General features: G+C 41.6%; 1 protein-coding gene across 2 annotated transcripts in view; it reads right to left on the reverse strand.

Annotated features, from left to right (window-relative positions):
• Positions 1-26,098, reverse strand: part of SLC24A3 (solute carrier family 24 member 3) — a 511,438-nt gene that overhangs the window by 450,711 nt on the left and 34,629 nt on the right. Inside the window, exon 1 of one of the 2 annotated variants that reach the window (XM_079123535.1) lies at positions 4,613-4,631. The exons of the other annotated variant lie outside the window; for it this stretch is intronic. The gene's annotated coding sequence lies outside the window, so the exon portion shown is untranslated. Of the gene's footprint in view, positions 1-4,612; positions 4,632-26,098 lie in introns of those variants that run through there. 2 annotated transcript variants of the gene reach the window in all.

Here is a 26,098-nt window from a genome sequence, read left to right on the forward strand (position 1 = left end):
CTGAGACAGGAGGATCAGGAGTTCAAAGTCCACTTCAGCAAAAGTGAGGTGCTAAGCAACTCAGTGAGACCCTGTTTCTAAATAAAATACAAAATAGGACCCACCATTTGATCCAGTTATCCCACTCCTCAGCCTATATCCAAAGGACTTAAAATCAGCATACTACAGTGACACAGCCAGATCAATGTTTATAGCAGCTCAATTCACAATTGCTAGATTATGGAACCAACCTAGATGACCTTCAACAGATGAATGGATAAAGAAACTGTGGTATATATACATAATGGAATATTATTCAGCCATAAAGAAGAAGAATATTATGGCATTTGCAAATAAATGGATGGAATTGGAGACTATCATGCTAATTTGTTTACAATAAAAAAAAAAGAAATAAGCCAATCCCAAAAAACCAAAGGCAGAATGTTTTCCCTGATAAGTGGATGATGACATATAATTGGGGTGGGCAAGGTGGGGAGTGAGAGAAGAATGGAGAAACTTTAGATTATGTAGAAGGAAATGAGAGGAGGCGGGGGTATGAAAAATCGTGGAATGCGACAGACATCATTACCCTATGTACATGTATGATTACATGAATGGTATGAATCTACATCATGTACAACCCTAGGAACGAAATGATGTACACCATTTGTGTACAATGAATCAAAATATAGTCTGTAAATAATTAATTAGTTAAAAATAAATAAATAAAATAAAATACAAAATAAGGCTGGGGATGTGGCTCAGTGGTCAAGTGCCCCTGAGTTCAATCCCTGGTACCAAAAAAACAAAAAAGTAGACTCTATAAATAGATCTTTATGTTCTACCTAAAACTTGAAAGTAGAATTATGTGATCTTACGAAAAACATTCCAAAACAAGAAGTTCCAATTAGTTTTTAGCATGTTTATTAACAATATGTAAATACATCATCTTTTGAAAAGTTGCACATCTATCAACAGAAATTTTTCATACATCTAATACTTTTGATTCCTGAAAATTTGAGAACCTGAGGTTGTCTTTAAAACTTACCTGTTTGCAAAATTTGATCACACCACATCTTTGGCTCCTCAAAAATCACTGTCAATGCCCATCACTTGGGCTTGGATACATAGTCCAATTTATTCCTGAGAATAAGTATAAAATTATCTGCTGTTTTCTTTTAGGCTGCCTTGTCTCTGCCATCAGAGAAGAGGGTAAGAAGCAAGACTTTCCTTCATTCTCGGCTTTTCTTAATTCATATCAATGAAGAGAAGTATCATGAGGAGTCAGGCAGAGGGAAGAGAAACTGGGAAAAATTTCTTCTCCCAATCCCAACAGGTCACCTGTATTCAAATGTACCAAGTTCCAAGATTCTCTAGTGGGTGGGGAGAAGGAAGAGCAATGGCAGGAAAAAGGAAATACAATGTGAGCAGATGAAAGAACATTTTATCTGCTGACAAAGAAACTTATCTTCAATTACTACACTACAGTGATCCGTGTGTTTCATTTTTTTTTAATTGTAAACAAATGGGGTACATCTTGTTTCTCTGGTTGTACATGAAGTAGAGGCATACCATTTGTGTAATCATACATTTACATAGGGTAATGGTGTTTGATTCATTCTGTTATTTTTCCTCCCCCCACCCCTCTTTTCCCTCTATACAGTCCCTCCTTCCTCCATTCTTGCCCCCCTCCCACCCTCTATTATGTATTATCATCTGCTTATCAGCAAGATCATTCGCCCTTTGGTTTTTTGAGATTGGCTTATCTCACTTAGCATGATATTCTCCAATTTCATCCATTTGCCTGCAAATGCCATAATTTTATTGTTCTTTATGGCTGAGTAATATTCCATTGTATATATATATACCACAGTTTCTTTATCCATTCATCAATTGAAGGGCATCTAGGTTGGTGCCACAATAGCTGCTCAATTCACAATAGCCAGATTGTGGAACCACGTGTTTCTTATTTCCTCCATTAGGCAATAAGCTTCACAGTGCCCCCTGACTCTGTGTGTGTGTGTGTGTGTGTGTGTGTGTGTGTGTGTGTGTGTGTGTGTGTGTGTGTTTGGCTCCCAGTAAACTATGCCGGGAGTTCGGTGCCTATTCTCCCCATTCCTAGCATCCCTTCACCATTCTTTCTCCCTTAATTTGCATCAACCTCAGACTTTCATTTGGGAGCAGCCCTCCACCACTCCCAGTCCACCAGCTCTGGAGGAAAGGTCTATTCTCCCACACCATGATGTGCCTGTCCCAGTGGCATGGCCGTCTGCTATCATCTTAATGTTGAATGACCCCTAAAGGCCTACAGTTAAAGGGTTAGTCCCCAGCTTGGTGCTACTGGGAGGTGCTGGAACCTTTAGGAGGCAGAGTCTAGTGGGAGATTTTAAGTCATTATGGGTGTGGCCTAAAGAGGCTGTGGGGTGCTGGTCTCTTTCTTCGCCTTTCTTTTACTTCTCGACCCACACCACAGGCTCAGAGCAAGGTGACCAATCAACTGTGGACTGAAACCTCCAAAAGTGACACCCAAAATTGAACTTTTCTTCATTAGTAGTTGACAAGCTCAAGTATTTGTTACAGTAACAGAAAGCTGACTAACACACCAACCAAAGGTTCACATCCCTCAGGCCATGATTGGTTCTGAGAAGTGCCCATAACTGAGAGAATTATGGGAACAGCAGAGTTACCAGGAGATAGACTTACCCACTTTCTGCCAGTGGGGAGATAGACTCACCCACTTTCTCCCAGTGGGCTTGAACCTGGACTTAGGAGGGTTTGGAAGCTTAAAGTCCAATAATGCTGTCATCATACACAGGTAAATTCAGCCAGGTCACAAAGCAGGCAGTCAACATCTTGATGATATCACATATCAGCCTTGAATACCTGAGATCAGACTGTTCACCAGCTTTTCAACGGCACATTGCAATGGCTTCCCTCCGTAGCCTGAGCTAGACAGGGTTGAATTTTCTAGAATAGCACCTGAGAGACTCCAAGTTGATCCATGATCCCCCTTTTTTTATTCCATCTCACATAAAATCTGACGCAGTCTAAAACAGAAACCCAGTAAAGCTCTTCCCCAAGTTTTCTTTTCTTCAGCCTGTGTTCATTGTGGCATATTGCTAATCAGAGAATTATTTTCTCTGCATAAATGCCCCTCATTCTTCCATGAACACAGAGCCTCCCAGATGGCTTCTATGAACGCATCTCACACAGTGCTAACAGCAACGGGGAATGTGTGGGAATTCAGATGGAGATGAGTATGGGGGTACACAGGGCTTGAGTACAAGGTGCAGTGGCAGAAGGTGGCTTCTGATGGTGGATCAATGTTGCCTATGAACAGCACCCCAAATACCCAGCTAGCCTGCGCCAACAGACAGGCAGATGCTATCACAGTCAAATAAGCAAGACTCAAATGTCATTTTTATATTACAGTAATGCTTTAGATTGCAACAAAATCATGCAAAATCCAGGTTGGATTTCCCCAAAGCTGAGTTTGAGATAAAGACTTGGGTGCAAGTAGTTTATTCTGAGGAAAAACTCAGGAAAAAGGAGTGAGGGAGAGTGGAAAGCAACACAGGGAAAGGGGAAAAAGTATACATAATGGGGCATGATGGAGGCTCATCCCACTAGCACAAGGGTGCAATTCCACTAGAAATTCAACATGCATTCAGAATGCTTCCCAAAATTGCCCACAGTTTTAAAATGCCCAGGAGCATGAACTCCCCAAATTCCAGACTGCACTTTGAGTGGGTCAAGCAAGCTTCCACTCCTATGGGAGCAGGAAGCAGAAAGATAGATGCTCCATGCCTGAGGCGGCGTTTACCACCGTCACCGTGGAGTCAGCTCACAGTGAAGTGCCCACTGGGGCTGGAACCCAAGGAGGGATGAGAGGAGATCTTGAGGGACACCAAACCATGTCAGCTACTGAAAGTAACTTTGGCCTCATCTTGGAAACATCGCTCGAAGTCATGGGCACATAGATTTTCTCACCTCTCACCATAGAACTTGACTCCAGAACTAAAATACCCTCCTGAAGCTTCATAATGAGAAATACAAGCACGAGCAGAGGACTTGCAGTGCGGTTTCCATTTAAACACAAAGCCTCTTCATTCTTCTCACTTTTTCCTACTCTTTGGCCCATGGCTTGCACCTTTCCAAGTTGGAAATTGAAACCCACAAGAGGAGAATAATAAGGCTGAGTGGAAAGAAAGATAGCATCCATGTCCTCTCAGTTTCAGTGCGAATCTGAGGTCCACCAAGAAGAAGGGGAAGCCAGGGAGAGAGGACATGACTCCATGGAACAGGGACAGGCTGACACAAGCAGGACTCTCCTGGCCACACACTGCCTGAGCAGTGGGCAGAACTGTTTCTCACCATTCAGCCAGAAAAGCAAGACTTCCCTTATGCTGAGTGAACCCCTACACATCTATTTCCCTTAATTAGGGCTATGCTTAAGTAATCAGACCTTGTTTATTTTCCAGAATTCTGACAACTAGCACTGATGTCTCATGCAAACTCCTGACGTCCCCCTGGAAAATACTCATAGAAAATGATAATCAATACTCAGTCCTTGGTATCTTCTGCATGCACCTGACCAAGGGCTCCTTGCCCATCCTCTGCAGTCTGCTCTTACCAGCCTGTCCGCTCCCTTCTGCCCAGCCCACGGTCTCTCTCTTAAAGTCACACTGGACCATTCTCTTCTGACTGCTATGAGATACCCTGTCCATTACAGCGGCCACCAGACAAGGTCAGCGAGTCCTTTGACAGGCAGCCAGAAAGGAAAAACAAGGCAGAGGCGGGACTCTTTCATTGTTTCTAAAAGTGGAGAAGGGACCAGGGAAAAAGAATGACAAAAGAACACACACACACCACCAAGGGGGCTGGAAGAGCAAGGGATTCTGGGAATGAAGGGACATGTCCATCTCTTCTGAAACCACGTAGGGTTGCTCCATTGCAGAAAGATGAGTGGGTGGTAAAAGGTCAGAGGGGTCACAGACAGGAAGGGTAGGGTTAATAAATGTATCCATGGCTGATATTATGGATGTTGTCCTTTATGCAAGATCCTTTCCACCCATTTGTTTCACCCCTTGCACCAGTAGGACCTATCGAGAAGGAATGGCTTGACCCCAGCTCAGTGCCAGGGGCCGTCACCAAAGTTTAAACATGATTGGAAGAATCTGCAAACAGCATCTCTCTGCCAACAGGATTAGTTCAGGAGTTATTCTAGTCAGGCCTGTGAAACATGAAGACAAGTTTGCTGGCAGATTCAAGGAAAAGAGGGTTCTCACTCTTCAGAAAGAAATGCTGACATCAACTGTTCCTCTTTCTGTGTGAAAAAGAAATACCTGGAACCCCAGCAGCCATTTTGTTACCATGGGAAAAACTGGCTTCGGGATGAACTAACATAAGGAAGGGAGGGAAAGAAGAGAACAAAACTGAGTTCTCAATGTGACTGCTGGTCAACTGATCACACCAGCCTTCATACCCACACTACCTGCAGATAAATCTGCAGATAAATCTCCCAATAAGTACATCATTTTTAATTGTTTTCTTTTTTTTTGGCAGTACAAAGCATCACGACTGGTACATCACATTAAACCTTTCTGTTAAGAAGACACGAACCTTGCCTTGACAAGCATCATGCTTTGGTTCAGAGCACTGCTCTGCAACTTTCCAGCCTGTGTATCTTTACATGAACTTCTTTCAAGAAGCTGGCCCTATGTATGTGTGAACTGTTCCAAGCATTGGCCTCCCTGGATATGAAGATTTTTAATAAAGGTGGTGAACAGTCATCAGAAAGTTTCCAACCCCTTTCTCAGAGGTCTGTTCCCCATCAGGTCAGGTCATGGTCATCTGCAGGGTTGGGGAGAGCACCCACATGTGTCCTCACCTTTCCCTCAGGGCAGCCTAACAGCCTGCTCAGCAGAGAAGGACAGAAGTAAAGAGGAGGCTAGAAGAGGACTAGGTGTCCCCAGAATAAACCCCCCGCCTCTCTGAGAAGACCTCTGGCCTCAGAAAAGTTCGTGATGCCAAGATGGCACTGTTAATGGTGTCATCTGATTTATGGGGGAGTCTGAAGCACGTGTTGGGCCTCACAAGGGGCTGGGGGTACATATGAAGAGTGTGGAAAGTCTTTCCCCACTTCCTGCTTCCCAAGTCACCTTGATTCAATTTCCAATTAGAAACACATTGGATCTGTGACTCAGGTTGAAGCATCTTCTCTGATGACAGGCTGTCTACTGCTGGATGACAAACCGGAAGTCACTGAGTCAGTCAGAGGAGCATGTCTGTCCACGCCAGAGACTGACAGCTAATGGGAGGGCCGAGCTCCAGCAGCCATGTCCTATTCTGCAAATAACGTCCCACGAGACATCTCCCAAGGGCCACAGAGAAGGACATGTTCTCTTAACTTCAGTCCTTCTTGGGAAGCAATAAACCAGAACTCTCTTGTTTACAGAGGCAAATGGAATAGCTCTTGTCATGAGGATGTGCAAGTTGTGAACTGAGAGAATTTTAAAAATCTCTGATTCTTTGTGTTCAGTTTGGGTTTATTTACCCTTGTAATAATTACAGCTTTTGCTCCTACTACTCCCTCTAAATATAATATTGATAGAGCTTCAGCAATATCAACCCTCTCATGAGTTGATGTGTTTGGGCATTGTGCAAAGGTGTATATTACTTGCATTCATAATATTTGCCATTCTGACTATGCCTATGGAGTGCTGGGAGTGGTTAAGGATAACTTAATTGCCTCTCAGTTTCTCACTTTTTTTTTTTTTTTTTTCAGTGCTAGGGGTTGAACCCAGAAAGAGTCTTGAGCTACTAGGTAAGCCCTCTATCACTGAGCTACATCCACTGCCCTGAATTCTCCACTTGACGTGATCACAGCCTTGTGGGTTGGGTGTCATTATCCCTACTTCTCAAGTGAAAAAGCTCAGAATGTATTCCAGCAACTTGCCAAAGTAACAAAGTGTCAAGTCTCTACATTGGACTGGACTACAGGTAGTACTGAATCCAGCATCAGCCCTGTGATCATCCTGGCAGATCATAATCACCTCCAGTTCATTAGCTTTTCAGCAGCACATTCTGGCCCAGCACCCCACCTCGGAGCTCCCACTCCAGGGATCTTTCTTTGATCTTTTGCTGCCTTACACTAAGGATTCCCAGACTCTGACCTCAGCTTAACTAAAATGATCTTCCCCTCAATGTTCCCATCTGAGACATGGAAGGAATAGGGCTGGTGGTTTAAAAAATATATGTGATTAAGACAGATGTGGTGGTACGCCCCCATCATCCCAGCTACTGGGGAGAAGGAGAAAGGAGGATCCCAAGTTCAAAGCCAGCCTGAGCAACTTGGGAAAACTCTGTCTCAAAGTAAAATTTAAAAAGAGTTGGGGATTAAAAAGAGGGAGAGGGCTGGGGATATAGCTCAATGGTAGAGTACTTGCCTAGCATAAGCAAGCCTTGAGATCAAACTTGAGTACCACAAAAAAATAAATAGGGGCAGGGACTTTACCATGGCAAGAAAATAAAAGCTATAAATGTATCAAAATGTTAATGGTGTAATCTCAGTGGTGGGTATCTGAGTGTTCATTGTGCAATTCAATGTTTCTGTATACTTGAACATCTTCATAGAAAATTTGGGGATGGAAGGCCTTAATGGTATGTTAATATTGATATCATCCCCTGAGAGCTATATAAAAAAGGAAAGATCACTGTGCGGGCAAGGGCTGGGGCCAAGCTCCATCAATGTGTTAAAAAAACAAAACAAAAAAAAAAAAAAACACTACCACATCACACCTTGGTTGGCTCCAAAACATGATGGGGCACTGCCATTCAACAAAGCAATACTCTGCTTCCAAGACCGTGTCTACTATTCTTTAGTGGCCTCTGAGTGAAGCAGTGCAGACTGTGGCCAAGCACACTACCAGCATCCATCATTGAAGAGACTTCCTGGTGGCATCAGGCAGGTGCAAGCAGCCCACACATGCCAGAGCCTTCACTCCCAAGACATCTGCACGTCAGAGGCAGGACATCCCAGCACCTCACAGCCTCTCAAGCTGCACACTTATTTCAGTTCTTCTTCCAGAACCACAGTCTGACTTATCTTCTCATCAGAGGGGCTTTGAGAACTCCTGCTCAGTAGCAAAGCCATCTCAGCAAAACGTCCACTCCCAGGAGATCCACGAAATAACTCAGCTCAGAGGCAAATGATCTCTGAGCAGCTCTCTTTACAGTCCCTCCTCAGGATGTAACTATTACTAGAAATCTTTCCTGACTAATTTAATTGTGAAGCAGGACCTATTTTGTGCTAATATTAAAATGGAAATCTTCCAGTGAAATAAATGGCTCATTCCTCTGGTGAGTTATTGCCAGAACAAGAAAGAGCCTCAGTGCAAGTCACTCAGTGTCCTGCAGGCCTCTCTGATTTGGTTTGGAAGACAGGGGACTTATTTGACACTTATCACCCTGGAGTAAGTGATGTGCCTGCTTATTCTTCCCTGGAGATCTCTGACAAGCTTGTGCTTAGCAGAAAAGCTATAGGAAAAGTAAGTGCTCATTCATATCTGCCTTATTGTTGCTGTTTCTATTGTTATTCCTCTGTGTTCTAATTTTCATTGCAAAAGATAACCAGGACCCAAAGAAGATTGTTTTTGCCTTGTTCCAAGGGAAAGCGTTAAAAGTAGCTTTTGAAAAAAGCCTTCTCTTCCCCATGCCCTCACCAGTCTTTGAAATGGACAGGAAGAACCCGTGAAACAGGAAGCAACCATCTGGTCAAGAGCCAGCCTCTGGGAGCTTGCACAGGCCTCCAAAGCTGGTGAATGCTGTCACCAGCTGCTTCAGTGAAAATCAGTACAAAGAGAGGCAAAACAGTTTAGGAACCACATTGCAAACAAGGACATACCCAAGTGCAGAAGCTGAGGGATGCAGAAGTGGACAAGGGCTTCTGCTTCCAGGCTCAGACTCCGACCAGCTTTTAAGAAGCAGGTGGAAAGAGCAGAGGGGAGAGACCCTCACAATGGAAATACAAACTGTATCCAGTTCAGTGGGGGTGTTTTGTCTGGTTTGTGTGCACACTGACCCGCTCAGATCTTGCAGGAGTTGCTTGTCTCTACAGAGGGAAATAACTTGGATTTCTGAATTTCCCTGCAGCACTCAGGACAGCAAACAGCATAGGCATTCAAGAAATCATTCCTATAGAGGACTTCAAACAAAAACATGCTTCCCAAGATTGCCTGCAGCCCTTGCCAAGATTTGTGTTTTGACTCAGACCTTTGGGGGAAAATAAAAGATGATCCCCTGTCCAGCAGGGCCATGCAGGATGGGAGGAATCCAGGCATGTGTGGAGCCCTTTCGTCACCAGGGATTGGTTGCCTGTTCCTCTCAGCCTCCTGCTCAGCAGTGGTGGGTTTCAAGTCAACCTTCCAAGAGGAAGAGCCATCAAGTAAAGAAACTGTGGCTCAGCCTCAGACCATCACCTTTTAAAAACAGTCGTGTCCACAGTTACAGACAGTGCTGGGTGGCTCTCAGGGATAAGAGAAAGTGACAATTCAGCTCTCAGGCTCACCTTTTATGACTCTGTGACTCCTTCCAGGATTTCTCTTTTAAAAGCTATTTTGCAAATGATGTTTAAAGAAAAGAAAAGACAAAAGAGCCCAAACGACATTTTTCTTTTATAAGTTGGGCTTTAGCCAAGATACCAGATGAGTCTTCAGAAGTCCAAATCCAGGGATAGGGATATTTTTATGGAAGAATCTAAGCTCGGAGCTAGGATAGTCCTTAGAGAGCACATGGCGCAGTGTTCCAACAGAAATACAATGCAAGCCACGCAAGCATTCCAGATTTTCTAGCAGTCATATTTAAAAAGTAATGCCACACAGGTAAAATCAACTCTCATAATAACTGTGCTTAACCTGATGTATTATCATTTCAACATGTCGTGATTACAAAATTGCTTTATCAGATTTGCTGAAATATAACATACCTACCATAAAATTGACTTGTGTCAAAGTGTACAATTAAGTGGTTTTTAATATATTTGCAGGGTCATGTAATCATCATCCAAATGTTAGAATATTTTCATCACTGCAGAATGAAATTATGGTATTTTCTGGTAAACGAATGGAACTGGAAAACATCCTGGTAAGTGAAATAAGCCAGACTCAGAAAGTCAAGGGTTGAATATTTTCTCTCATATGTGAAGAGAGAAAAATAAGGGGATGAAAGGGGGGTCCCATAAAAATAGAAGAAAGATCACTGGAGTAGAGAAAGGGGTTTGAGGGGGAAGGAGGAGGAACAGGAAAGGGGGAACAGTGGGGTGAATCTGACCAAACTTTCCAAGGTACATATACAAAGATACTAGTGTGAATTTGACTTTTATGTATACCTGTAATGCACTAATTTTAAAGAATTATAAGTAAAGAGAAGAAAGACCAGTAGAGTAGAGGAAAAGGAACTGGGGTGGGGGGAGGAAAGGGGAAGAAGCCCTCGGATCTGAATTAGAACAAATTAAATTCCAGGCTTGTGTAATTCTGTCAAAATGAACCTCAATATTATGCACAACTGTGATGCACTAATAAAAATGTTCAGAAAAGAATATTTTCACTATTGCAAAAAACCACTTTGTAGCTATTAGCAGTCACTCTCCATTACCCACTTGCCCAGCCCCAGGTGACCACTAACCTGCTTTCTGTCTCCGCAGATCTGCCCTCAGACATGTCATATAAACGGAATCATACAACAAGTGACCTTTGGTGGATGGCTTATTTAATTTTGCATAATGTTTTCAAGGTCCATACAAACTGTGGCACGCATCAGCACACCATTCCATTCCATTTAGTTCCCAACTACTATTCCCTAGTGTGGATAAAAGATTATCGGTGAACTACTTCACACTCTCTTTTGAACTAAGCCTTCAAAACCTACTGTGCCTTTTACACTCGCAGCACCTCCCACCTGGACCAGACACATTCCAAGGGCTCCAGGGCCAACTGTGGCTCATCACTCCCATATTGGACAGCTCTCTCTCTCTCTCTCTCTCTCTCTCTCTCTCTCTCTCTCTCTCTCTCTCCCCTCACGAAACTAAATAAAGGTCCTGAAAGGACAACCACTTGCTCAAGGTCACATGCCAGTCAGGGGCTACATCTGATCTTGAACTCAAGTGTTCTTGGGCCCACCCTAGGGCACCCTGTGTCCTTCTTGTTCACACTTTGGGCCACATAGGATAAAGATGAAGATCCAGCTAAAAAGATATGACGTATAAGTGGAATCATACAACATGCAAGTCTACTCTTTTCTCTCAACAACACTAAATCTTGTTGGCCGTCATCTGTTTCCAACCAGGGCCCAGGCCCAGTGGGAAAAGGGGTGGAAAACCCAGCCGCAACCACTTAAGGACAGAACCTCCCCATTCGACAGACAGCTGATTGCAACAGCAGCCACAACTGACAGGAAGCAAAGGTTAAAATGCTGGGTCGCCAGGAATAAGACACTCAGCACCCTAAGACTGCTGCTTTATAGGGCAGTCATGGAGATGAGACATAACCTTGGGGGTTGAGCAATGAGGGTCAGTGAAACTGTACCCCTCATGAACAGTATTGTCCCATGGAGCCCAACCAGTGAATCAAAAGCACTTACTAATTCTGGGGAAAAGCAGATGCATCCTTTCTCACACATACAGTACACAAGTCATTAATAAAAATAGTTATCAATTATATGGCTGTTATAATGTACTGGAGAGTGTTCTAAGAGGTTTACACACAGTAGCTTTGCTTCTCATGACCCTGTGTCATGAGAAGGTACTCTGTGTGGAAGGTATTATTATTATCATTATATATATTTAAAGAGGAGAAAGTCTGGCACAGAGAGGTTAAGTAGTTTCCTTAAGCTCACAGAGCTAGTAAGCAATACAGCCAGCGCTTATCCCAGACAGTATGGCTCCAGGATTCAGGTTCCTGACCACCACTGCTGCCCTTGAGGAGCCTGGAAAGTCCAGAGGACTCAATCCTTCTCTGTGAAGTTTCCTGCCCCGTTCCAGAACATGAAGACTTCCCATCCCAGGACACATGTCCTCCAGAATTTTGCCTTCCAGCTCCAAAAAACATTTGTGGCCACCCCTCAAATAGAGGCATGAGTCAGAAAGACAAAAAAAATGCTCACTTTTGCTTATGAATTATTATTACTTGTCATCACACTTATTGTATGAGCCACAAGGGTCTGGATTTATTATATTGGAGGCAAAGTTGCTGGGTTTGTTAATAAGGAATGACAGATACTACAACGCTTAGATTCAACACTTTTGCCCCCCAAACCATGTCGCCCACCACCCCACCCCACCAACTTGGCCTCCTGAAATGATTTCTCAGAAATCCTAGCCCAAGACAGCAAGCAGCCTGGTGAGCAGAGGGACGTGGTTCTCCTGCAGGTGAACCCCTGCTGCCCAGCTTTTGCTCACTAAAGATTAAGGGGGTTCTTGGGACCCTGGTGCTTCACAGAGCTATCACATTAGGAGGGGATGCATATCAGGCTGCCTGGGAAATGTCATCCCACAGGAACATGATGGGTTGGTCCTGGCTAGCAGCCACATTCTGGCTGGAGATGGGTACAGATACGTTTAATTTGTTCATATGGTGTTGTAAAAGTTCCCTAATTTCATACACAAAGTCAGATTTCTAGGTTGTCTTGAAAAACCAGAAGATCTGGCAGCATGGGCTAGAGTTCATTCCATGTAAGCACCGAAGGGAGTATTTCTCTTACTCTCACTGCAGTCCCTACTACTCCCTACTACCTCCCTCTGACATGAACAGAGAGGATGCACAGCAGAGCCAGCCATGGGAGGAACACATGTATCAAGTAGCGATTCTCTCTCCCTAAGCCACATTCAGATCACACTGCAAGCTGTGGTCAGTCTGCCGTCCTCCTCTCTGTGACACCTTCCCTCTATATAGCCAAGCTTCTTTTCTTTGCCTAAAAAATGGTAGATCTTGTTTTCCTCTCACATGTGAATTCCTGGTTTCTCCATTCACTCTAGAGCTCCTGGAAGGATGAGGCCATTCCATATGCTTCTCTTGGCTCTTTCCCTGCCAGCCTGGGTTGGACCCATGGTAGCTTCTCAATGAGGGGATACAGCATGAGAAGAAGTGCTCTGTGGTGACTTCACGGAGCTCCTTGATGATCAACCTGGGCCAAGACCTCAGAAGGCCATGGAAGGTACACAGATGTGATTCCTAAAGGCAAAGATGCAGATGACTCAAAATTAACAAGCATGAAACTCTCAGAGAAGAAGTGAATGCCAGACTACGTGGAGAGGGGATGGGAAAAGCCAGAGGATGCCACTGGACTGCTCGGAAGAGCTCAGGCCCTGAGGGGAGCAGTGAGGCTGTGCCAAGGTGACGCCTGGCAAGGAGCTCACTAGGGTGTGCCATGCATGCCTTCATCAGACCCCAGAGTCCAGAGCAATTGCGTGCCTCTGCTGATGTGAAAATGCCCAGTAAACAACAGACTCCTGCTTCCAAGAGTGTCAGGTCATCACACTCAGTATGTTGGGCCACTAGCTGAAATTTCCAGAACATGCTCTGGACCTTGGAACATCTCAACAAGTCCCCAGAGGATGAGATAGGTCTGGTCTCCCCTCCACCTACCCCTGCAGGAACAGGTAGGCATGCCCCGGGGCCACCAGGGCCAGTGCCTGATACCTTCTATAAATGGTACCATCCCATCTGTAGCCTGGGGGGCACATGAGGAGCAGCGCTATTGCCTAATCTTGTGGGAAGACTAAGCCTGCTCCACAGGCTACCACATGATCTTCCTTCTCTCCAAGAGGCAAAGATTGTATTGTGTAATTATACAAATCTAAATGCACGCATGGCTCCTACCATGAGACTGCAAATCATGTAAGCCTTTAGAACTGAGTTCAAAGTTCTGGACACATTAATTCTAAATATAGCCTGACCCTTCCCCCATATTGGAGTATACAGGAAGGTCCAAAGAAGTTTATCATGGGAATGTCATTTAAAAAAAGTTGTTGAATAAATCCATGGAGCTGTTGTCTACCTAATTTATACACTCGAGGGCTGGGGAGATAGCTCAGTCGGTAGAGTGTTTGCCTTGCATGCACAAGGCCCTGGGTTCGATCCCCAGCACTGCAAAGAAAAAAAAAAATCATCTGTCCTAATTTATACACTCGAGGACCCAATATCACATGCAAATGAATGTACCCGGACGACTCAAAGAAAATTCTAAGAAGATTCAGAAAAGTGTGGTGCTCTCCACCACCACCTCATTCCACCTAGACATTTTGTTGAAGCTAAAAGAAAAGCAGTAGGAAGGGAAAAGGGAACAGCTTTGAGCATCCGCTTATTGGAAAAGATGAGACTGAACCGCTCTGTTAGCTAGCTAATTTCAACAGATGACAGCGATGATTAAAATCAGCTGTCAGGGTTAATTAGCGCCTATTACCGCAAGTGTACCGTTACCCTGTCACCACCACAGCCTTTTCTTCTTGCGCCAAGCTTTGGTGGCAATGATTTTGCTACCAGTAACAATTGGGACCCCCTCCCCCGCCAGCACTGAGGGTCTTTCCAGTACAAAGGTCATGTGAGTTCATCCTGCCTCCTATCTGCCCTTCTACTGTTTGGCTCCATTTCAAACCTAGTTATTTTGGCCCCAACACCTCTTTAATCTTCAATCCATGGTTGTCTGGGGTAACATTTGCTCTGGCAGACATGGCCCGCAGTGTCCAGAGGAACGAGGCTCGCCCGAGATGGTTGTAAAAGATAACAAGGAATTTATTAGGAGCTATGCACAACACTCTTGTCATTTTTGATGGAATCAACTACCACCATAAATTTTAAATCCACAGGGTTACAACCACTGAGAATGTAGCATGGCCACAGAGAGAAGCTGTTTGCGGTATGTACAGCCCACGGCATTAAGTACTCAGAACATACAGAACCTGGGTGACTTTCTAAAGCAAGGAAAGTGGACTCAGCTAACTATCTGCCCACCATCTGGGAAAATCATCCCACAGAGACAGGTACGGTGGAGAGATGCTGGAGAAGTCCCCTCAGCAACCCTCTGGGGTCTGCATCTCCCAGCTGTTCCCAAGGTGCTATCTCTAGCATCCATGCAACTGAGAAGTATAGAAGATTTAATCTGGGGCAGGGGAGGAATGTGAACAACCCTCAGCCTTCAGGGGACTAGATTTGGTAGATAAACATCCCAGCTTCCTCTTCCCCTGCATGAGGTGATTCTGAGGCCTGCTTCTACATAGTCTCTAGAGATCCCCACTTGGGGTCGGTCCCAGTGGCCCACTGCAGGACTTTGCTGAAAAGTATACCTTTCATCTGCCCTTCCCCCACTTTGTTTCACTTCATTCCCTGTTTCCTGGGCCGCCTTCTTGTACCTAAGTCCTTGTCTGAATGTCTGCCTTTAGGGAAACCAAACCAAGACATTGGCTAAACAAACAGGATTAAAATTTGCAAGTCCCTGTTTTTCTTCCCCGTCTGTGGTTTATTCCACAGGGAACACTTTAGCTCTCTCTTACTACTCCTAATATAGAAATAGTGGGCATAAGAAAATGCCAGGAGGAGAAAGGATGGCCCTCAGTAGTGAGCAGCCAAACTGGCTTAAAAGCTGCTATATCAATGGCTCCCTAAGCCAATCATCCCTAAAATCTCTTCTCTTTTGTTTAGGGAGTGAGATGAATTTTCTATTCTGAGAAACATTCAACATCTTCTTGGGGTAGTATACAATATCACAAGGTAAGGACAATAAATAGGCTATCTATTATTGATGTCTGTAATGATACTAGCATAAGAGAGCAGTGGCTAGTATAACAGACATTTGTAATCTTTTCTATATGGAACAGTGTAAATATTTGGGAATCAGACAACTAAAAAATTAAAGTTCAATTCTAACACATAACAGATGTCAGGTCTTGAGCATCTTAATTTTCCTGTCTAAGCCTTAGTTTCAACTATATAAATATAATGATTCCTAACTTATAAGGTAATTCAGAGGATCATGTATGATGATATCTGAAAGCTCCTGGCACAATCCTAGCCCAATAAATGTTTGCTTCCCTTCACACTGGAAATTAGGGAGTGCTTTTATAAAAAGTGCTTCAGATTTCTTAAGCAAATATGTTATTTGCCAAAACTACTTAAATGTATTTAATGGCAAACAATTGCAAAGGAATTTTTCTTATAATTTTTAAAGCTCTAAGATCATAAACTTCTCCCTCTGGCCCCACCTCTCTTCTGGTTGAAATAGTTTTTCAGTGGAATTTAACCCTCCAGGAAAAACATCTGATTCTAAGTAAACTGTAACATACCCCATAGAGCATGGTAGCCATAATTTCCAGGTCAATTAAAAACACTAAAGAAAGAAGGTGCTGAGAAATGGGAAGGCTTTGATGAAATATGCTTTGAATAATTAACCAGCAACTCTGCAAGTTTAGATCCTACTCATTAGTTGATTGTTCTACTTAGAAAAGGGACTATCCCACTTGGCAGGACAAGATGAGGACTATATCCCAATCTGAGGAACCTGATGCTCCTGACAGCATGTGTATCCAAGCAATGAAGATAACGGGAACTTGTGCAAGTGAGAAGTAACTTTAAAACCTTGTGCAAATGGTATAAGCAGTGGTTTGGAAAATATGCTGGAAAGTTAGCTTCAAAAAACCAAAAATGAGAGCAATTTCAGGCATTTTCAATTGCCAGCAAACATGCCAGAGCCTAGCACTGAGCCCAGCCCAGAAAGGATTCTGGGCACATGGCTGTAGAATGACTCAATGACTGCTGATCCCTGCACATCTCTTCCTCACACTTGGTATGCCTGCAAGATAGCATTTGAGGGATGCAATTAGGAAAGGTGTCCTTTCAGATCAGACAAGGAACAAGTGACAGACTGAAGGGGTAGCAGTGTCTCTCCCCAGGGCACAATCTCCTGAGCATGCTGAGTACAAGAAGTCCTCACTTTGCACAGTTCTGATAAACGCTTCTTTCAGTTGCTAACACCTGTGCCCCCAACAACACAGTTCAAATTTTATTTACACTGTATAGGAACTCTGATTGCTAATAGTTTAAACTTTGCTCTAACTCTTGGACCCACAAAACACCATGATAATAACTTGCACACCATGATCAGTGACCAACACATTGATTTTTGCAAAGTCAGTCATAATGGGTCACTGTGTCAGGTACTCAGTCCACTGACAAGACCGCAATTTGTGGGGTTGTGTCTTCCAGTTCCCTGGGATTAAACCTATGTGATACTTTATCAAAAGAAAAAATGGAGCCAGGCATGGTGGTGCAAGCCTGTAATTCCAGCAGTTCAGGAGGCTGAGGCAGGAGGTGCACATGTTCGAAGCCAGGCTCAGTAACTTAGCAAAGCTCTAAGCAACTTGGCAAGACCCTGTCTCAAAAAAAAAAAATTTTTTTTAAGTTCCAGGATGTGGCTGAGTGGTTTAGCACCCCTGGGTTCAATCCCTGGTACAAAAGAAGAAGAAAGAGAAAAGGAGGAGGAGGGGGAAGAGGAGGAGGAGGAGGAGATGATAATGATGCAATGGGATGAAAATGAAGGAAGGAAATGAAAAGTGGTACCACTGGAAGTGAGATGTGAGCAGAAGGTAAAAGAAGTTTCAGACAAAACAGCCAAGCATGGGAACCGGGGCATGCTGGTGACTGTGAGAGGAGACCTGCAAGAAGACACACAACAGGAGCAAGAACGGGCTCGTGTGGAAAAGGAAAGTGCACCCAAGGAACTCTTGGAGCTACTTCGCAATACTGAAAGCACAGAAGACAACAAGGGGCTGTGACCAGTCAAAGCATCAGAAAGGAAAAGGATGCTCGCTCCATAGCTTGTCTGCTGCTCAAACTGTTCTGGGCAAGTTTGTTTTTTGTTTTTTGTTTTTTGTTTTTTGTTTTCTTTGACAAAGAAATAAAACACTTTGATTCTCAACATTTCTAATGCTTTGAATTCCGAATACTAACAAAATTAGTTGTATTATTTTCCATTTTATTATATCTTGATAACCAGTAATAAGAGAGTCTTTAATGATCTGACAAAAAAAAAAACCCTAAAGTTCATAGAACCATCGTACTTTTTCTTATGGAGGCTAAGATCACTTTGCATGGTTTCACTGTGCATGGTCCATTTTTAGGATTCTGTACCACCATGAGGGGAGGAAAGGGATGCTGGGCACATGGAGTCTACTCTCTCTACAAAGTAGAAGACCATAAGAAAGACAAATGGCAAAACTTTGCTTAGAGGTTGGCTCTGGCTCCAATAAATCAGCATGATGCCAGCAATGTGGTATGTCTCTGTCTGTCTCTGTCTCTCTGTCTCTCTGTTATTTTCTCTCTCTCTCTCCTTCCCTCCCTCAGATTTCTGGAGCTGTGCCATACTCTGGAAAAAAAATAGACTGACAAATAAGAAACAAAAGCATCCAGTGTAGGTTTTATAAATTTTGCCACGTACCAGACAATCCTTTGAAGCATGGTTTTCTCCACTGCTCTTAACCACCTACAGGACACGAGACACCTACCAGCTCTGTTTACAAAGCAGAAAGCTGGAACAGAGAGAAAAGGAGGCACTAATCCCAAACCACACAACTAGGAAAGAGAACACCTAGAACGCTGCCATCCAACAGAAATAAAACAACAACAAATGCAAGGCCCATGGGTAACTTTAAATTGTCTAATGTTAACATCTTAAGATTTTTCTAAAAGAAACGGTCATAATTTTAATTAACCCAAAATATCAAAGTACCATCATTGCAATGTAGTTAATAGAAAAATGTTAATGAAACATTCACCATCTTCAAAATCTGGTGGGCACTGGACATGTGCAGCACACCTCAGTGCCAGGGCTGCAGGGCTCGGCCGGCTACATGTGACTGTTGGCTACTGTACCACACAGCACTGGGAACCATCTTCTGCCAGGAATGAAAATTTCAATGGCTACAAGCCTCATATTTTTAACCACAAAATTATTACCTCAGGATTATACCCTTCCCTCCTAAAGAGTGTTCTGAGAAAGTCATAGATCACTAGAAAGTGCTGAAATGTGAAGACATTTCAGAAATTGGATTTAGAGTTTTTCTCTCTCTCTCTCTCTTTAATTTTCTCTTAGTCAGAAAAAATATTCAGCAAAGCAACTGAGGAAGAAACTTCAGTGTATATGGGCCAGAGTCTGGGCATCAGCTATGGCTGCAATGGTTTCTGGACCTAGATAGGATGGTTAACTGAGGTTCACCAAGGAATACCCTCAGTGTGGCAGATGATGACCAAAGGGGTTGCTAGCTTTGCCTTCCAGATGGTACATGGTTTTCTATTTAAATAAAACTAAAGTGTAGATATGGACTCAATTTTCGTTTACTGGTCTTTTATCTAAAAGAAATTTATTAATTCTGATCATCTGTATATTCTCTTTTTTATTTAGAAAATCATATTGAAAATAAACTTATTTTTGTGTTAAGGTAATTTTACCCTCAAAATTTCTTGACTATACAACCTCAGATAAAATATTGATTAAAAGGAATGATAATGATCACTCTTGCTTATTCCTGATTTTAAAGGAAATGCTTTTAATGTTTAATTAATAATTACATTTATTTTCAGGTTTTGATAACTACTACTCTACTCCCTATTAGGCTTGCTTGTTGTGGAGACAGAGAGACAGATAAAAGTAGAGATAGAGATAAAGATAGAAATGGAGAGAAAGAAAATGAATACGTTTGAATCTTTTAATGTTTTTATGCATATTAAAATAATCACATTTCTCTTTTCTTTGTTTTATCTGTTCATGAGGTGAATTACACTTAATTTAAATAAATATTTATTGACGTTTTTATAGGGTTAGGGTTAGGGTTAGGGTTAGGGAGGGGGTCAAGAATGGAGGAAGGAAGGACTGTATAGAGGGAAAAGAGGGGTGGGAGGGGTGGAAGGAAGGGAAAAAAATAACAGAATGAATCAAACAACATTACCCTATGTAAATTTATGATTACACAAATGGTATGCCTTTACTCCATGAACAAACAGAGAAACAACATGTATCCCATTTGTTTACAATTAAAAAAAAATAAAATAAATTTTTTTTCAATTTAAATTACACCTTTCTAGAAAATGTTAATTTTACCTTGGTTTCCTAACACATTGGCAAAAATGTTGATTACTCTTTTTAATCTCTGCTATATCTATGTTTCACTTACTTGCCTAATATTATGCTTTTGTGCAAACCAAGCTTACCAAAGAGTCTGTGTATTTTATTGTTCCTCATGAAGAACTAAATTTGGTTTTGACATTTTTATGGATGATAGGTCTATTTTCTATTTCATTGATTGTACTTTTACATATATTATTCCCTTTCTTCTAATTTCTTTGGATTCATGTTCTGATTCTTTCCTCTAACTTCTTACACTGAATAATTAGCTCATTTATTTTTAGTCTTCCTTTATCATAATATAATATAATACAGTCATGTGCTGCATAGTGACATTTCAGTCAACAGTCTACATATACAACTGTGGTCCCATAAGATTACAAGAGAGAGGAAAAATTCCTCTTACTGAGAGTATGATACTTCTTACCAAGAAATAGCCAATGTTCTACTTTTTCTTCTATTAGACTTAGGGTCTCTGATCTAGTGCCTACATCTTAACCCACCTTGAGTTTATTTTTGTGCAGGGTGAGAGATAAGGGTTTAATTTCACTTTGCTACATATGGATTTCCAGTTTTTCCAGGACCATTTGTTGAAGAGGCTATCTTTTCTCCAATGTATGTTTCTGGCACCTTTGAAATGTTCTAGCTATTGTAAAGCCAGAGAACACATCACTTACCTGTTTGTGGTGATGTTTATGTCAATAATCCCACTGCACTGCCAGTCATAGAAAAGTATAGCACATACGATTACATACAGTACAGAACACCGGATGGCGATAAGGCCCTGTTACTGTCTATGTATTTACCATACCACACTTTTCCCCCATTATTTTAGAGTGTACTACTTCTACTCATTAACAAAAAGAAAAAGTAAACTGTAAACAGCCTCAGATAGGTCCTTCATGAGGAATTCTGTAAGAAAGGTTGTCATCACAGGAGACGACAGCTCCAGGTGTGCTACTGACCCTGGAGACCTTCCAGGGGAACAAGATGTGGAGGTGGAACTCAGGGACATTGATGATCCTGACCCTGTGTAAGCCTAGGCTAACGTGAAACTTAGTGTCTTAGTTTTTGACAGAAATGTTTAAAACATAAAGAGAAAACTAAATAGAGAAAAACTTATAGACTAAGGATATTTTAAAACTTTTTTTGTACAACCATTCAATGTGTCTGTGTTTTAAGCTAAGCATTATTACAAATAATCAAAACTTTTGAGAAGTAGAAAGCATATAAAATAAAATGGTTACAGTAAACTAAGGTTAGTTGATTATTGAATGGAGAAAATTATTTTTAAGTTTATAGCCTAAGAGCAAGTATTTATTAAGTCCCCAGTTATGTACAAGAATGTCCCAGTTCTTCACAGTCCCTTGGGACTCACTCACTCACTCACCCAGAGTGACTTCTACTCCTACAAGCTCCACTATGGCAAGTGCAATGTAGAAGTGCACGATTTTCTTTTTTTTAATTTAATTTTATTTTTACAGACTGCATTGTGATTCATTGTACACAAATGGGGTAGAACTTTTCATTTCTATGGTTGTACACAATGTAGATTCACACCATTTGTGTAATCATACATGTACATAGGGTAATGATGTCTGTCTCATTCCACCATCCTTCATACTCCCTCCCTCTCAATTCCCTCTACATAATCTAAAGTTCCTCCATTCCTCTCTCACCCCCACCCCCGACCCTAATTATGTATCATCATCACTTATCAGGGAAACATTTGCCTTTGGTTTTTTGGGATTGGCTTATGTCACTGAGCATGATATATTCCAATTCTATACATTTACCTGCAAATACCATAATTTTATTCTTCTTTATGACTGAATAATATTCTATTGTGTATATATGCCACAGTTTCTTTATCCATTCATCTGTTGAAGGGCATCTAGTTTGGTTCCACAATCTAGCTATTGTGAATTGAGCTGCTATAAACACTGATGTGGCTGTGTTACTGTAGTATGCTAATTTTAAGTCCTTTGGGTATAAACCGAGGAGTGGGATAACTGGGTCTAAAGGTGGGTCCATTCCAAGTTTTCTGAGGAATCTCCATATTGCTTTCCAAAGTGACTTGCACCAATTTGCAACTCCATCAGCAATGTACAAGTGTGCCTTTTTCTTCACATCCACACCAACATCTATTATTGTTTCTGTTCTTAATAATAGCTATTCTAATTGGAGTAAGATGAAATCTTAGGATTGTTTTAATTTGCATTTCTCTAATTACTAGAGATGTTGAACACTTTTTCATATATTTGTTAACTGCCTATATATCTTCAAAAAATAAAAAATACTTGGGAATTACTCTAACAAAAGAGATGAAAGACCTCTACAATGAAAACTACAGAACCCTAAAGAAAGAAATTAAAGAAAACCTTAGAAGATGGAAAGATCACCCATGTTCTTGGATAGGCAGAATTAATATTGTCAAAATGGCCATACTACCAAAGGCACTATACAAATTCAATGCAATTACAATTACAATCCCAAAGATATTCCCCATAGAAATAGAGGAAGCAATCATGAAATTCATTGGAAGAATAAGAGACCTCAAATAGCCAAAGCAATCCTGAGCAGAAAGAGGGAAGCAGGAGGTATCACAATACCAAAACTTAAACTATACTACAGAGTAATAGTAACAAAAACGTCATGGTATTAGCACCAAATAGACAGGTAGACCAATGGTACAGAATAGAAGACTCAGAGACAAACCCACATAAATACAGTTACTCATACTACACAAAGGACCCAAAAACATACAATGGAGAAAAGATAGCCTGTTTAACAAATGGTGCTGTGAAAACTGGAAATTCACATGCAGCAAAATGAAATTAAACCCTTATCTCTCACCCTGCACAAAACTCAACTCAAAATGGATCAAGATCCTAGGAATTAGACCAGAGACCCTGCACCAAATAGAAGAAAAAGTAGAACCAAATCTTCATCACATTGGCTTAGGACCAGACTTCCTTAACAATACTCCTAGAGCACAAGAAATAAAAGCAAGGATCAATAAATGGGATGAATTCAAACTAAAAAGCTTTTTCTCAGCAAAGGATACAATCAATAATGTGAAAAGAGAGTCTACAGAATGGGAGAAAATCTTTTCCACACACACTTCAGATAGGAATTTTAAATGATTCTATCTTCTCAGTAAACTGTATCATTTACCATTAAATTGACTCTTTATCCCAATTAATATGTTTTTTCCTTGAAACTATTTTATTGGATAGTAATATCCAATCCAGTGATGTCTTTTTTATTTTCACTTTTTGAAGTACTGGGGATTAAACCCAGAGCCTTGCATATGCTAAGTAAGCACTCTACCACTGGACTAGAGACCCAGCCTCTTTTTGCTGTTTTTGTTTGTTTGATTTTTTGATTTTGGGGGTTTTGTTGTTTTTTTTTTGGAGACGGGGTCTCACTAAATTGTCCAGACTGGTGTCAAACTTTCAATCCTCTAGCCTCAGCCTTTTGAGTAGTTGGGATTACATGTGTGCACCACCACACTCAATTCCAATATCTTTGGGGCCAGGCATAGTGATGCAAGCCTGTGATTCCAGTGGCTCAAGAAGCTAAAGCAGGAGGATTACAAGTTCAAAGTCAGTCTCAGCAACTTAGTGAGACCCTAAGCAACTGAGTAAGACCCTGTCTCAAAATAAAAAGATAAAAGGGTTGGGGGATGTGGCTCAGTGGTTAAGTGCTCATGGGTTCAGTCCCTGGTACCCCACCCCTGCCACTAAAACAATGGTCTTCTTTTTTTTTTATTTCCATTTTTTTATTTTTTATTTTATATACAATGGTCTTCTATTAGTGTTTGCCTACTGCATCTTCTTCCTCTATTTCTCTTCCAAATGTTTGTGTTTTTATGTTGTACGTGTGACTATCCCTTTTAAACAACATATAAATTAAATGTGTTTTGTACAAGCCAACCTAACAATCTGTAATAGATTTAGACCATTTACATTTAGTATTCATCTGTTGGAATTTATTTCTGTTTTCTCATTTGGAATCTTTTGTTTATCCTGCTTTATATCTTCTTCTGTTTCTTCTTCTCATTGCTTACCACCCCCCTTCTTTGAAGCAACAAGGTTTTGTATACCAATGTTTTCTCATTTGCTCTGGAAATCATGTACCCTATTCTTATTACTTTGGTATTTCCTCATAGGTTTTAATGTATACATTAATATACACATTTTATTATACACATTTGACTTAATAAAAAGCTGTCAGTCCTTCCTTCTCAATGCCTCCTACTTTTCCTTCTCAATTTTCTCTTATCATATTATTTCACCATAATTCTGGCCTTCATCCCTTTATTCAGTTGTTCATCAAAATAACTTCTGTGTTCATCTCAAATCAGTCAGTATTCTCCCCAAAAAACATAAGGACTTAAAATGTTTTAATTTTGATTAACTACCTAAATTGATCATACTTAATACAATTATTGTTGCTTTATAGTCTAAATGTTTTCAATGTATACATATATATACACACATATAAATATATATTGTATACACAATTATTTATGTGTGTGTGCATGAGCTATTCTATGAAGTTCTTTAGAATTTAATTCTACTGAGAAGTTCAAAGAAAATTTCAAGGCTTCTTCTAGGAATCCCAGGGTGACTGCCAGTTTGGGACACATTATTATGTTGATTTCTTGGCATGGGGTTTCTCCTGCCATGAAAATAGTATAAAAAATAATTCTAAACCCACATGGAGCAGGCCCATGGAAGATGTTTTTGGAGAAGATTCCCCTGTCTCAGGTCAAAAGGGACAAACTTCCTAGCATTTTCTTTTGTGGAATGGAATTCCACAGAATTTTGTGGGATGGAACAGTCCTCCATTGACTTATCTTTCAGGTCAGTGTCATAGATTTAATCCCCCAACCCACTTATACCTCTAGCCCTGCCTCTGTCTTAACATAGTCACTAAAAGTACATCTCCTAATAAGTTACTGAGATGGGCAAATGCTACCAGAGCAATGAAGCAGTCGGTGCCAGCATGCTCCTTGGACAGTCATCTTTGTCTTTATACACAGTGCCAAGAGTATGTCCTACTTTCTAGTGAGTTCCTCTTTGCTCTAATATTATCCAGCATTTCCTGCTGTTTTGGATCAGGAGGATTTCCAGGGTCTCTTGTCCACTGGACATCACATAGCAGACACAATGACCTTTAGAAAAGGTTTATCTAATCATGTCATTCCCCTTCCTGCTTAAGACCCTTCAAAGACTCCCTTTGCCCAGAGTATAGACACCCGATAACTCCTTACCACTTAGCCTTATTTGCTGCTGCATTCTCCCACCCAGCTCATCCAGTGTCACTCTGTCCCTCACTCACTTCCTTCCAGCAAGCAGGTCTTCCACACTCAGTGTCTCTAGTGCACAAAGCCTCCAGCTACCCTGCGGACTTGCAAAAGCTGACCCTTATCTGGTGAAATCTCCCCCTCCACCTCATTTCCACGTATTTCACTCCTCCTCATTCCTCAGATACTCTCTCAGCGATTGCTTCCTCAGAAGTGTTGTCTGGATCTCCAGACTAATTTAGGGTTCCCCAATACATGCTCTTGCAGCACATTCCTTCTAGCACTTATTTTCAGTTATGATTATACACTTAATAGTGTAAGTATCTAATTGATGTCTGTCTTCTCAGTAGTCTCTCAGCATTGCATCTCAAGCAGCTAGGTCAGCATCTGGCTTATCATGCTGACCCAAGGCACTAAAAGAATACAGGCTGAATTGAGATGAACACAGAAGCTATTTCAATGAACTACTGATGAAGGGATGAAGGCCAGGATTATGGTGCAATAGTAGGATGAGAGGAAAAGTTAGGTAGGACGACCTGAGAAGAAAGGATTAGCAGCATTTGGTAAATGAATGCGGTAATATGTTCAAAAAGTAGCTACATTTCATTGGAAGAAACTGTATTACTGACATTGTAGCCA

The sequence above is a fragment of the Sciurus vulgaris genome (assembly GCF_902686455.1).
Source record: "Sciurus vulgaris genome assembly, chromosome: 2".
Classification (NCBI taxonomy): domain Eukaryota; kingdom Metazoa; phylum Chordata; class Mammalia; order Rodentia; family Sciuridae; genus Sciurus; species Sciurus vulgaris.